Here is a 12,029-nt window from a genome sequence, read left to right as displayed (position 1 = left end):
AGCGAGGCCAGGGATCAAACCTGTGTTCTCATGGATGCTAGTCAGGTTCATTTCCACTGAGCCACAACAGGAACTCCCTGATTTCTATTTTTCACATTAATAAATTGAAGCTTGGAGAGCTTCAGTAATAATTTCCTAACTTTATGACAGTGCTTTATGGCTACACTGTCATTTGAGCCTCAGGAAATGAACATCGCTTTTCCAGCCACTGGTCTTTGGCTGTAAATTATCCACAACATTTCCCTAGGAGAGGAAGGGGCTCAAAGCAGCACAACTGTGGCTTTGCCAGGGAGAGGTCTAATGAGCTTTTTCAGTGGTCATCTCTGCTTCCCATGACACAGTGCTGGACTCCTGGGTCTCTCCAACAACACTCCTGTCACAATTGTTGGTGATTTCAACACACACTTTTTGTTTTTGTCTTTTTAGGGCCACACCCATGGCATATGGAAGTTCCCAGGCTAGGAGTCTAATCAGAGCTGTTGCTGCTGGCCTACACCACAGCCATAGCAATGCCAGATCTGAGCTGCATCTGCGACCTACACACAGCTCATGGCAACACTGGATCCTTAACCCACTGAGCAAGGCCAGGGATTGAACCCGAAGCCTCATGGTTCCTATGTGCTTGGGCTGTGGGATGGAAATCCTGTGAAATCAGATTGTTATGATCATTATACAACTACAGATGTGATAAATTCATTTGAGTAATTAAAAAAATGAAAAAAAAAAAGAAACCTTATGGTTCCTAGTCGGATTCATTTCTGCTGTGCCAAGACGGGAACTCCTCAACATCCACACTGATCAGACTCCCATTCTCCTGGGCTGGCAATTACTTAAACTCCACTTCCACATAGATTTCACCCTCCATCCCACCCAATGTTATGCCCAGGCTTGGCCATTACCAATAACTGTAGCCCCTCTCTTAGTGTTCACCACTTCAAGTCATGCCTGTTGAGGAAAAAATAATGCAACACTTGCCGAAATGGTAAGGAAGACCTTATTCAGAGCTATTGTGATGGGTGTCAAGACTCACATAGGGGTGAGAGAGGGGGATCAACCTCAAATATGGCAAAGACAGCTGGGGGTTAATAGCCAACAAATAGAATGAGGGGGTCAGTGAATGGAAATTGACTAAGAAGAAACACCAAGTGTAGGGGGATTCTAGCTAGAGACTTAACAAGATTCTCACTGAAGGCAGGTCAAGGTGAGGGACACGAAGGGTGAGGGGACTCTCTCTAAACTGAGCGAGGCAGGTCCAGCAAGGATTGGGGGCCAAGGTCGAGGCCTAGTCCAAAAGAGGGCTCAGAGGAACCAGACTGAATTTTGCTCAAGGAGAAGATCTTTGTCACGCCCTGACCCCAAGAAGCCTCCATCTTACTGGACCCCTCCCCCCCATTCGCTGATCCTGCCCTCTGCCCACTGTCCCCAACTCACTGCTCTTCTCCCCCAGCTTAAGGTTCACAGTCAGTGAAAAGTGCTCCTTTGCCCCTCTCTCACTTTATTACACATTCTGGCAAAATCACAGCCCGGGTAAATGCAACTCTCCATCTACCCTGTGCCTGCCCACACAGCTGAGTACGGCTGGAGGAAATACCCAACCATGGCAGCCATTCATTTCAAATTCATGACCTTGAACCTCAAGGAGCCACTAAAGCTGCCCAGCTCTCAGAGAGTATTTCATCTCTGGTCTATTCACTCTCCTACGGTCTGAGATGACTCTTAAACCTTCACCCCTCTCTACAGTGCTTCCTGTACCAGTCTCACTCTCAGCTCACTACCCTGCTTCCCAATTCACTGAGAAGACGAGAGCCATCAGAAACAAGTCCAGGGAGTTCCCGCTGTGGCTCAGTGGTTAAGAACCCGTGAGGATGAGGGTTTGATCCTTGGCCTCACTCAGTGCGTTAAGGAGACAGCACTGCTGTGGGCTGCGGTATAGGTCACAGATGTGGCTCGGATCCAGCGTTGCTGTGACTGTGGTGTAGGTGGGCAGCTGCAGCTCTGATTCAACCCCTAGCCTGGGAACTTCCATATATCACAGGTGCAGCCCTAAAAAGAAAAAAAAAATTATTGAATAAAAATACTTTATTGAATCTACTACATACACACACCCCATTACTGTTTAATTTCTTTGTTGTTTCTTCTTTAGAGCAAAACTTTTTTTTTTTTGCTACACCCAGCAGAATTTTCCAGGCCAGGGATCAAACCCATGCCACAACAGTGACAACTGTTGATTCCTTAACTGCTAGGCCACCAGGGAACTTCCAGAGCAAAATTTCTTTATAGGAGTTGTCCATACTAGCTGTTTCCAATCCCCTCCCCTCATTTCTTCTTAAACTCACTAAGCCCAAGCTTAGTGAGGGAAACTTCTCATCAAGTTACCAGTGACTTCCATGGTCAATGCAAGGGTCATTGCTCCATCTTCATTTTACTAAACTACCAGCATCACTTGACATACTGGTCCACTACCTTCTCCTCCAACACTTTCCTCATATGGCCTCTAGGACACCACACTCTCATGGATTTCCTCCTGCTCAGTTTCCTTTGCTGGTTCTTCCTCATCTCTTGTCTGAACCCTGGAGCACCCCTAGGTGTTGGAGAAACAGCCAAGAGGCCACTGTGGGATGGAGGCTCCACTGAGCCCTGGAAGCTCAGTCCACAGACTTCTTTGCACCCTTTACACCCACTCTCTTGGTGATCTCACCCAATCTCCTAGTTTTAAATACCATCTATATAACAGTGCCCCATGGGTGTATCTCCAGCCCGAATCTCGACCCTGAACTTCAGACTGTATGTCCAACAACATACTAACAACTCTTCCTGGACATCAAACTGGCAACTCAAGCTTGCATGTCCAACACTCAGCCCCACAACCTACTTCTCTTGTGTCTATCCCATGTTCCCAGTTTCTGGTGTCAAAACCTTGGTGTTACGCTTGCATACTCCTTCAACCCCCCCATATCCAACCCACCAGCAGTTCCTTTTGCCTCTGTTTTAAAAATATAACCAGTATCCAACTACAATTTACCACCCTAGTCCGAGTCACCGTCATCTCTTAACTGTATTATTGCAACAGCCCCCTAACTCATATGCCTGCTTCTGCCCCGGCCCCTGACCTGTCTATTCCAAACAAATCAGTTAGAGTGTTGCTATTAAAGCAAGGATCCATTCATGATGCTTCTTCTTTTTTTTTAATGGTTGTTCCTGTGGCATATGGGAGTTCCCAGCCTAGGAGTCTAATCAGAGCTACAGCTGCAGGCATACGCCACAGCCTGGCAACACCAGATCCTAGCCACATCTGTGAACTATGCTGCACTTTGCAGCAATGCTGGATCCTTAATGCACTGAGTGAGGCCAGGGATTGGACCTACATCCTCACAGACACTATGTCAGGTTCTTAACCTGATGAGCCACAAAAGGAACTTGTGACGCTTCTCTTTCCCAAACTGTCCAGTGGGGAGTTCCTGCTATAATGCAGCAGGTTAAGAATCTGGTGTTAAAAAAAAAAAAAAAAATCTGGTGTTGCCACAGCTGTGGTGTAGATCATAGAAGCTGTGGTTAGGATTCGATCCCTGCCTGGGGAAATTCCATACACCTTGGGTGTGGCAGAAAAAGAAAAAAGCTGTCTAGTGGTTTCCCATTTTCCTCAGAGTAAAAGCCAAACTCCCCACCCTTTTTTTAGCTGCACCCACCAAATGCAGAAGATACCAGGACAGGGATGGAACCTGCACCACAGCAGCCACTCAAGCTGCTGAAGTGACAACACCGGATCCTTAATCCACTGCACCACAAGAGAACTCCCCAAGGGCACTTACAAGCAAGGTAACCACACTTACCTCTTGTTTCAGACTACCGTCCAACTGCCACAGTTTACACCTTTGCCATGGCCTAAGCATTAATAGCATTTCCTTTGCTCAGAAGTGACCCAGAGTGGTCTATATATTATATGGGCAATCGCCCCATGAAGCCCTTCCTGACCCGTATCCTGCCCTCACCTCTCCTCATCCCCTGATCTTGCCCCATGAGGACCTCTGGGCTGTTGCCAAGAATGCTCTGTGGCAGCACAGGACAGGAACCTCCTTTGTCTTTTGGACTCAAATATTATCTTCTTAGTGAAATCTCCGCCAGTCCCATTTAAAGGTGAACTACAGAAGTTCCTGTCGTGGCACAGCGGACGGACTAGGAACCATGAGGTTGCAGGTTCGATCCCTGGCCTTGCTCAGTGGGTTAAGGATCCGGCATTGCCGTGAGCTGTGGTGTAGGTCGCACACGCGGCTTGGATCCCGCATTGCTGTGGCTGTGGTGTAGGCCGGCAGCTGTAGCTCCAATTGAACCCCTAGCCCGGGAACCTCCATATGCCACAGTGCAGCCCTAAAAAGCTAAGTAAATAAATAAATAAATATGAACTACACCTTCCTTCCCATCTCACTTTCCTAGGGCTTATCCCCCTTTCCTTTTTTTTTTTTTCCCTTAACCAGAGCGCTTAACACATCTAATAGATGCCTTTAAAGTGTTTATCTTGTTCATCGACTGCCTAGTCCCAACAGCAAAGTTAAGCTCCACGAAACAGGTACTCTTCTTTGCTGCTCTACCTCAGGTACTTCCATCAGCCCCCGGCATTCCGGTGGCCCTTCGTAACCGTGCACCGAGTCTTCTGGGAGCCTCGGCGGGTCTGGGGCTGGCTGCTCACGTGACTGCTGTGGCCCCTCCCCTCTAAGGAGGGAAGATGGCGGCGCCCAGGGTGCCCCAGAAAGAGGGCAGCAAACGAGAGGGCGCCGGCTCGCTAGAGCGTCCGCGCCGCCGCCTGGTCTGCGGTCGCGTACTGGGAAGGCGCGAATTCAGGACTACGTGCTGGTCGTCCTCCCCACCATTTTCAAAGGAGAAAGGAATTGGCTAATCCTAAAACGTTGAGCTGCCTATCATCTCCCCACTGCTTGGGATTCCTGGGATCTGAGACGTGTAGGACGAGGTTGTGGAATCAGTATCTGGGTTTTTCTCTCCTCGTGTTGGCTCCCGGATCTACCGATTAGGTCATCTCGGGGTGCCTGTCCAGCCTCCTGTTCTAAGGATCCCAGAGCATACACCTGGACCATCCTTCGGAGACAGGACATCCAATCCCCGCCCCTGAGTGCCCCACTCCGAGTTCAGGCCCTAAATGCTAATTCCTCGGCGCCCCCGTCCCCCGCCGTGAGCTCCCCTGGATTAAGTCTCGTGAATCCGGACCCCCCCCTCCCCCAGGCCCCAGGGGCAGATGAGCCCTTGGCCACCGCCCCTACAGTTTCCTGCAGATCCAGCAAACAAAAGGCTCGGGAAGAGAGGCGAGGCTGAGCAGGGCGCCCTTCCTGCAGGAACAGCTGATGGAGCAAAATGACCCAGGAGGGACAGAGGAGGGGAGGGAAGGGATGAAATTCCAGGGTTCCTGGAGGACCGCAGCGGGAGGCCAGACTCCTGGATCCTGGGGAAGGAGGGAGGGAGTCCAGGAAAATGGATGCGGAGGGCCCAGGCAGGACACCAGAGTTTGCTGGGCTCTTTCAGATCCCAGCTGTCTTGGTAGGGGTGATGTCAACTTTAGGGAATGGAGGGGGTTGGGGGGAACTCTGGATTTCAGGTGAGCTCTCAGGCCCCCAGGCTGGAATGGTGGGGGCTGGGAGAGGCCTGAAGCACTGCGTCATCTCCTCTGGGGCCCAGCCTGCCGCCCCCTGGCCCGACCTGCTGCCCTCGGTGTAGGCCCCACCCTGGCCTGGCTTCCTGCTCCTCCCCAGGCACAGAGCTCTCCTGCCAAGCTCCACGAACCAGCCCAGGGGCTTCTTGTCCCTTCAGGTCCTTGGTAGCCTAGCCTCTAACCACGAATGGTCCTCCTTATATTTGCCCCAGAGCTGTTGCCCCTGCCCCCATCCCTGTCAAGGACACAATAGTAGGGGAAGGGCCCTGTCCAGTGGGGGGGGGGGGGGGCTGGCATGGGGGGGGGCTTGGCCTCATATCCTGTCAGGCTGCCAAGGGAAGAGAGGAAACAAAAGACTTCCCCCTGCTGGGACAATGAGCCTCCCATTACCTCTCTCCCTCCTCCCACTACCCCCCAGCCCTCCTGTTGAGCTCAGGCCCCCAGGCCTCCCTTCTCCAAACCTCCTTACCCTCTGATAGCCTAGGCCTCTGCTCTGAGCTCTGCCCTTCCAGCTCTGCCCTTCCCCTGCCCTCCTTCTATCAGCTTGCACTGATGCTTGTCTCCAGTCCTGGCTGTTTCAATCCCCTGCTCTTCCATCAGGGCTCAGAACCCCTTCCTCTGTCTCCAGCGTCACGATCAGGGGCTGGGTGGGCAAGGCTCTGGTGAATGTTAGAGAGTAAGTCACACCCCTTTAATAGCTGGTGGGAAACAGGGGCTCCACAAGAGTAAGGGTCCAAGGCAGAGGGAGGGAAATGCCCTAAGCCTGGCCTGGGTGGGAAAGGAAGGAGCAGAAGGCTGCGAGGTGTCCTCCAGGTCCTTGGAGGTGGGGCTGGAAGGCCGTTTGATCTAAGTGTGGAGTCAGGTCCACCTGCTGGCTGCTAGCTGAGTGCTTGGACGGGTCACTTAACCTCCCCAGCCTGTCTCATCTCTGAGATTCATAATAACACCCCATCCTGTCCCTCTAACAAGGTTCTTTTTTTTTTTTTTCCCTTTCTTGGCCACCCTGCAGCACATGGAGTTCCCAGGCCAGGGGTCAGATCTGATCCACAGTTGTGACCTAAGCCGAAGGGGATTCTTAACCCACTGTGCTGGGCCTGGGCCAGGGAGTGAACCTGGTGTCCCAGTGCTCCCAAGACACTGCCAATCCCGTTGCATCAAAGGGGATGAGTTCTTAATGATGATTTAAATTTGATGATGTTTGTTTAGAGGGGAAAAGTTGAGGTCCTAAAGCTTTCCCCAGTCTTCCCAATCTATACAGCCTTCCCCATGCCCCCCCACTCCCGTTTCCCATTCCCTGCAGTTTCCATCACCGTCCCAAGCCAGTAACTCCCAAACCTGTATCTCCAGCCAAAAAGCTGTCTCTGAGCTACAGACCCTTCGAGCTCAGAGCTAGCTGACTTCTGGCCCCACTGCCTGGATGGCACACAGGGATCTGAAACTCAACATGCCCTTCATCTTCCTCCCCTGTGGTCCCTGTTTCACCAGCTGCTACCAAGCTGCCCAAGTCTGAAATCTGAATCATTCCTGATTTCAGTCCCCCTCACCCTCACAGCCAGGCACTCACGTCCTGCCCACTCTAGCTCTTTGACCTCTGTTGAATCTTCCCTTCATCCCCCACCCCCTGTCAGTTCAAGCCCTTGCCGTCTTTTGGGTACTACATTTAGTTTCTCTGCCTTTAGTTTTGATCTCTTCCAATCTATTCTCCCAACTTGTAGAAGTGGGATTTCTATACAAGTCTGACCATGTTGCTTCTTTGCCTAAAACCCTTCCGTGATTTGCGAGGTATTCAGAACAAGCTTGCACTCCTGGAACATCCTGTAATGATGGAGACTGGCCCTGGCTCACCTCTCCAGCTCATCCATTGTCACTGTCCTCGCACTCCAACATGAATGGTGGCAGCTTCAAGAACAATCTCACCATGTCCATGGTTTTGTACTTGCTGCTCCTCCTGCCTTGAAAGCAACCTTTCCCACTAATCTCTGGGACTCAGTTCAGACTCCTTCAGACAGCATCATTTTCTCCAGAAAGCTCACCTTGAACCTGCAGGCTGAATTCCTGTGCCTCCTCTGTGATCCCCTTAGGACTCTCTGCCTGCCACCCTTTATGCTCAATGGGTAACTTCCTGTGTTCTGTTGAGGTTTTATGGAGATTTCTACCCCTGGGCCATCAAGTCCTAGAAAGCAGAGGATGACTTTATGTCCCCAGACCTGGTCCATAGTAATTGTTCAGTAAATAATTGCTGGAGTTCACGTGGTGGCTCAACAGGTTAAGGATCTGGCCTTGTCGCTGCTGAGGCTCAGGTTGCTGCTGCTATGGTGCTGCGGGGGTTTGATCCCTGGCCCCCGGAACTTCCAGCTGCTGAGGGTGCAGGCATAAATAAATAAATGCTGCATAAATTAAAGAGTCAATTAACGAGTGAATAGTCAACAAATATTTACTAAGCATTTACTATGAGAAAGGCTTGCAGGGGACTTAACAGCAGGGAGCACAACATATGTGAAGCCTCGAGCCACATACAAGCAAATACACAATCACTAATAAATTAAAATTAGTAAAGACATGTTGTCTATTGCAACTTTGTGTATGATGAGTTCAGGAAGGTTTGTGGTGATCATATGAGGAATGGATTCAGGTTTTGTGGGTCCGCTGGCTTATGCAACTTGGGGGAACCCTCCTTAAGAAAATGAAAACAGGAGTTCCCACCGTGGCTCAGCAATAAAGAATCTGACTGAGGATCTGGCACTGCTATGAGCTGCGGTGTAGGTTGAAAATACGGCTTGGAGCCCGTGTTAATGTGGCTGTGTTGTAGGCTGGTGGCTATGCCTCCGATTTGACCCCTAGCCTGGGGACTTCCATATGCTGCAGGTTCAGCCCTAAAAAGACAAAAAAGAGGAGTTCCCACTGTGGCTCAGTGGTTAACAAATGCAACTAGGAACCATGAGGTTGCGGGTTCGATCCCTGGCCTCGCTCAGTAGGTTAAGGATCCGGCATTGCCGTGAGCTGTGGTGTAAGTCGCAGACGTGGCTCGGATCCCGTGTTGCTGTGGCTGTGGCGTAGGTCAGCAGCTACAGCTCCAATTCGACCCCTAGCCTAGGAGTCTCCATATGCTGTGGGAGAGGCCCAAGAAATGGCAAAAAGACAAAAAAGAAAAGAAAAAAGAAAAACAAAACCATGAATATAAAATTAGGTGTAAAAGTTAATGATTACTTAGATTGAGAAATCACACCAGTTGCAATGCTAAGGTGACAAATACCATCGATATTACAAAATCTAAAACAACACAGTATTTATAGTTAACTTCCCACACATCACTATAATACTTTCACATCCTACCTGTTTCTCCAAAGTGAACTCTTTGACCACCTCTTCATATGACAATGATTTCATAATATTATTTTCTATTTTCTTTCTGTATTTTCTCTAGCACAGCCAATTGAATCTTTTTCTCTCATTATTGAGAGTTTATAAACATCTCGCTGAGTTTTACAATTTATTACCGGTACTGTCAATATCTCTATCACACTCCTTTTGTGTAAGAGCTGTGAGATTTGGGGCCATTTCAAACATCCTCCTGCTGTGACTCACCTTGAAAGCGGTTTAAATTGATGGCACTCATTAACCAGGGTGGTGGGAGGAGCCTGGAAGGTGTGGGATGCCTAAGCTTAAACTTCCAGAGCTCCAGGCTAAACTGAACTCTAGTCTTGACAGGGTCAGGTGGGCCTTTCAAGGGGGCCTGGAATATGGGGAAAGCAGTGACAACGTCTACAATTGATGCTGAAAGGCATGATTTGTTTGTTATTACATATAGAAAAAGCCCTAACTCCAATCCCGCTCCAAACAACTGTAAGCATGTGACCAACAAAAAGAAAACCCTACCAGCTGCTGGGGGAGGGTGCTCCACGCAGGTAATGCCATGGCAATCGTAGCAGCATATTGACCATGGGCAAGGAACAGAGGTCACAGCCTAATATTTGGGGTGGGAGGACTGTGAGGTACTATGTGCCACTAATGAAGAAATGAGAGCTCCAGGGAGATTTGTTTGGGTCTGTGGAGCCAAGTGACATGGGCGCTGGCCAGTGTAATGTAACTCAGTGGATACCGAATTAGCTTGCCTTCAAAGTGCTCCTGGGTGGTCAGAGCGTGGAAGAAATGACCTCACACTCACAGGGGAGACCAAGGATGATTTTAAAGACTGGAATGAAGGAGTTCCTGTTGTGGCGCAGTGGAAACGAATCTGATTAGTATCCGTGAGGATGCAGGTTCGATCCCTGGCCTCGCTCAGTGGGTTAAGGATCCGGTGTTGATATGAACTGTGGTGTAGGTCACAGACGCAGCTCGGATCTGGCGTTGCTGTGACTGCGGCGCAGGCCGGCAGCTACAGCTCCAATATGACTCCTAGTCTGGGAACCTCCATATGCCAATAGTGTGGCCCTAAAAAGCAAAAGAAAAAAGAGGATTGGCGTGGAAAATCTGATATTATCACCATGGAGGGGGGAAATAATAGGATTTCTGCCAATTTATAGATCTTTGAGGTCAGCAGCCCTGTTTCACAAATCTTGCAAACTAGGCCAGTGATCTCATGGTGCACAGTAGATGTTCAAGAAAGGTTTCATTTTATTCATTCCTTGATTGGTATACACTAGTCATTAGGAACTGGATTACATGCCCGGGGATGGGGGCTGAGGATTCCATGATAGGGAATCCACTGGGTATTTTCTTACCTCTGGTGCCCTCCTCTCTTTGGCTGGGGGAGTGCTGGTGCTCAGGGGTCAGAAATACGAGATTTGAATGTGTGCTGAGCTGTTGCCTCTCTTCACCCCTCTGTCTCATCAGCTCCTCACTCCACACAGCCTCATTTCTCTATGCCTCTGGGTTTCTCTTCCATTCAGGCCATGTACCCCCCACCCTGTAAGGTATGGGTGAAGCGCATTCCCCATCAAAAGCGACAATTCCAGGGATAACCCAGAGAAGCTGAAAACGAAGGGAGGAGACTGGGCTCGGCTCGGGAGGGGAGGAGGGAATTCCCAGCCCTGACCTGGTCTGCCTGGCTCCAGCCAAGCCGGCTGTTTCCTGCCCTCCGTGACCCCCCACCCCGGAGCAGGACCCAGGCAGGGCTATGAGGAAGGGCAGGGGTGTGGGGAGCACTACTTGCGGCAGCAAGATAAGTGCGCTGGGACAAGAGGTCATTGCAGGCCTGGCCGTTCTCTGTGGATTAGAGGGGCTTGACAGCCCCCCAAATATCAGGGACTCCTCTTTCCCTCTCTCGAGGCGCCTCAGCTCCTCTAGTCTCGGTCCGCTTAAATACCTTCGAGTCTAAGCTCTTTCCTTCCAGCTTTTCCACTGACGGACTTTTTGCAGCACCATCTCCCACGCTATAGGTGCTCCAAGGTACAAAGGGGTAGGTGGGAGGAGCGCTGCTTTCCTGGACCCTCCCCTCTAACTGATGAGATGGGGGGCGGGATGGTGACGGGGAGGAAGGGCCCTCCCAGCCAGGCCTAGGGCCCCCAGGAGCCAGACAGGAAACAGCCTCAGGAAAGACAGACAGCAGCAGCCCCGGCCGAACCTCAGGGGTCAGGGCTGCGGGTGTCCCGGAGCCCTCCGAAACGCGGCAGTGAGTGAGGACCACGATTTGGGAATCCATCCCGACCACTCACTCTGTCGGACCCAACTACCTTTTATTTTCCGGTGCTGCCTCGGCTTTTCATACCCCTCCCCATCGCAACCCAGGTGCCCTTCTTCCTCCGCACGCTTTTCAGCACTAGGTTGCGAGTACAGCAGATCCCCAATACTGAATGTTTGTTGAATGATTCTGTGAACTTCGCTCTAGGGTTATCTAAGCTGAGATCGCTGCCTTGGGCAGTGGGCCACCCTTCACCCTCAAAAGCTTCCCCCTAAACCGGTCCCCCAGCGCCAACGAGAGAGCGGTGGGCGCATCTAGAAGATTCCAAAGTCAGTAGGAAGATCGGATGGGGCTTCGAGTGTGGGGACCTCCATGCTGCTGGGTGGGTTTCTCTGCTCCCCGGTGTCTGCCAGGCTCACATCTGCCCCGGGGGTCGCCGGGCTCCCGCCCGGACACGCGCGGTCTGGGCCAGGGCGCACGGCCGCGGTGCAGGTCTGGGCGGTCCCCGGGCTCAGCGCCCGCCGCCCCTCCCCCTGCTCCAAACTTTCTCCCAACTTCCCGACCTGCTCCGCTCGGCGCCCCGCTCTGCTTCCCTCATGAATTATTCAGCAGCGCCCGCTCCAATCAGCGCGCCCCGGCCCCCTCGCCGAGCCCGGGCTTTGGGGGGGGTTCCCCCGCCCCCCAAGCGCCCCTCCCTCCCCAGCCAGGCGCCGCCCGGCCGAGTCCCAGCCCGGCCCAGCCCCAGCCCGCCCG

The sequence above is a fragment of the Phacochoerus africanus genome, chromosome 5, assembly GCF_016906955.1.
Source record: "Phacochoerus africanus isolate WHEZ1 chromosome 5, ROS_Pafr_v1, whole genome shotgun sequence".
Taxonomy (NCBI): Eukaryota; Metazoa; Chordata; class Mammalia; order Artiodactyla; family Suidae; genus Phacochoerus; species Phacochoerus africanus.
This window is presented reverse-complemented; position numbering follows the sequence as displayed.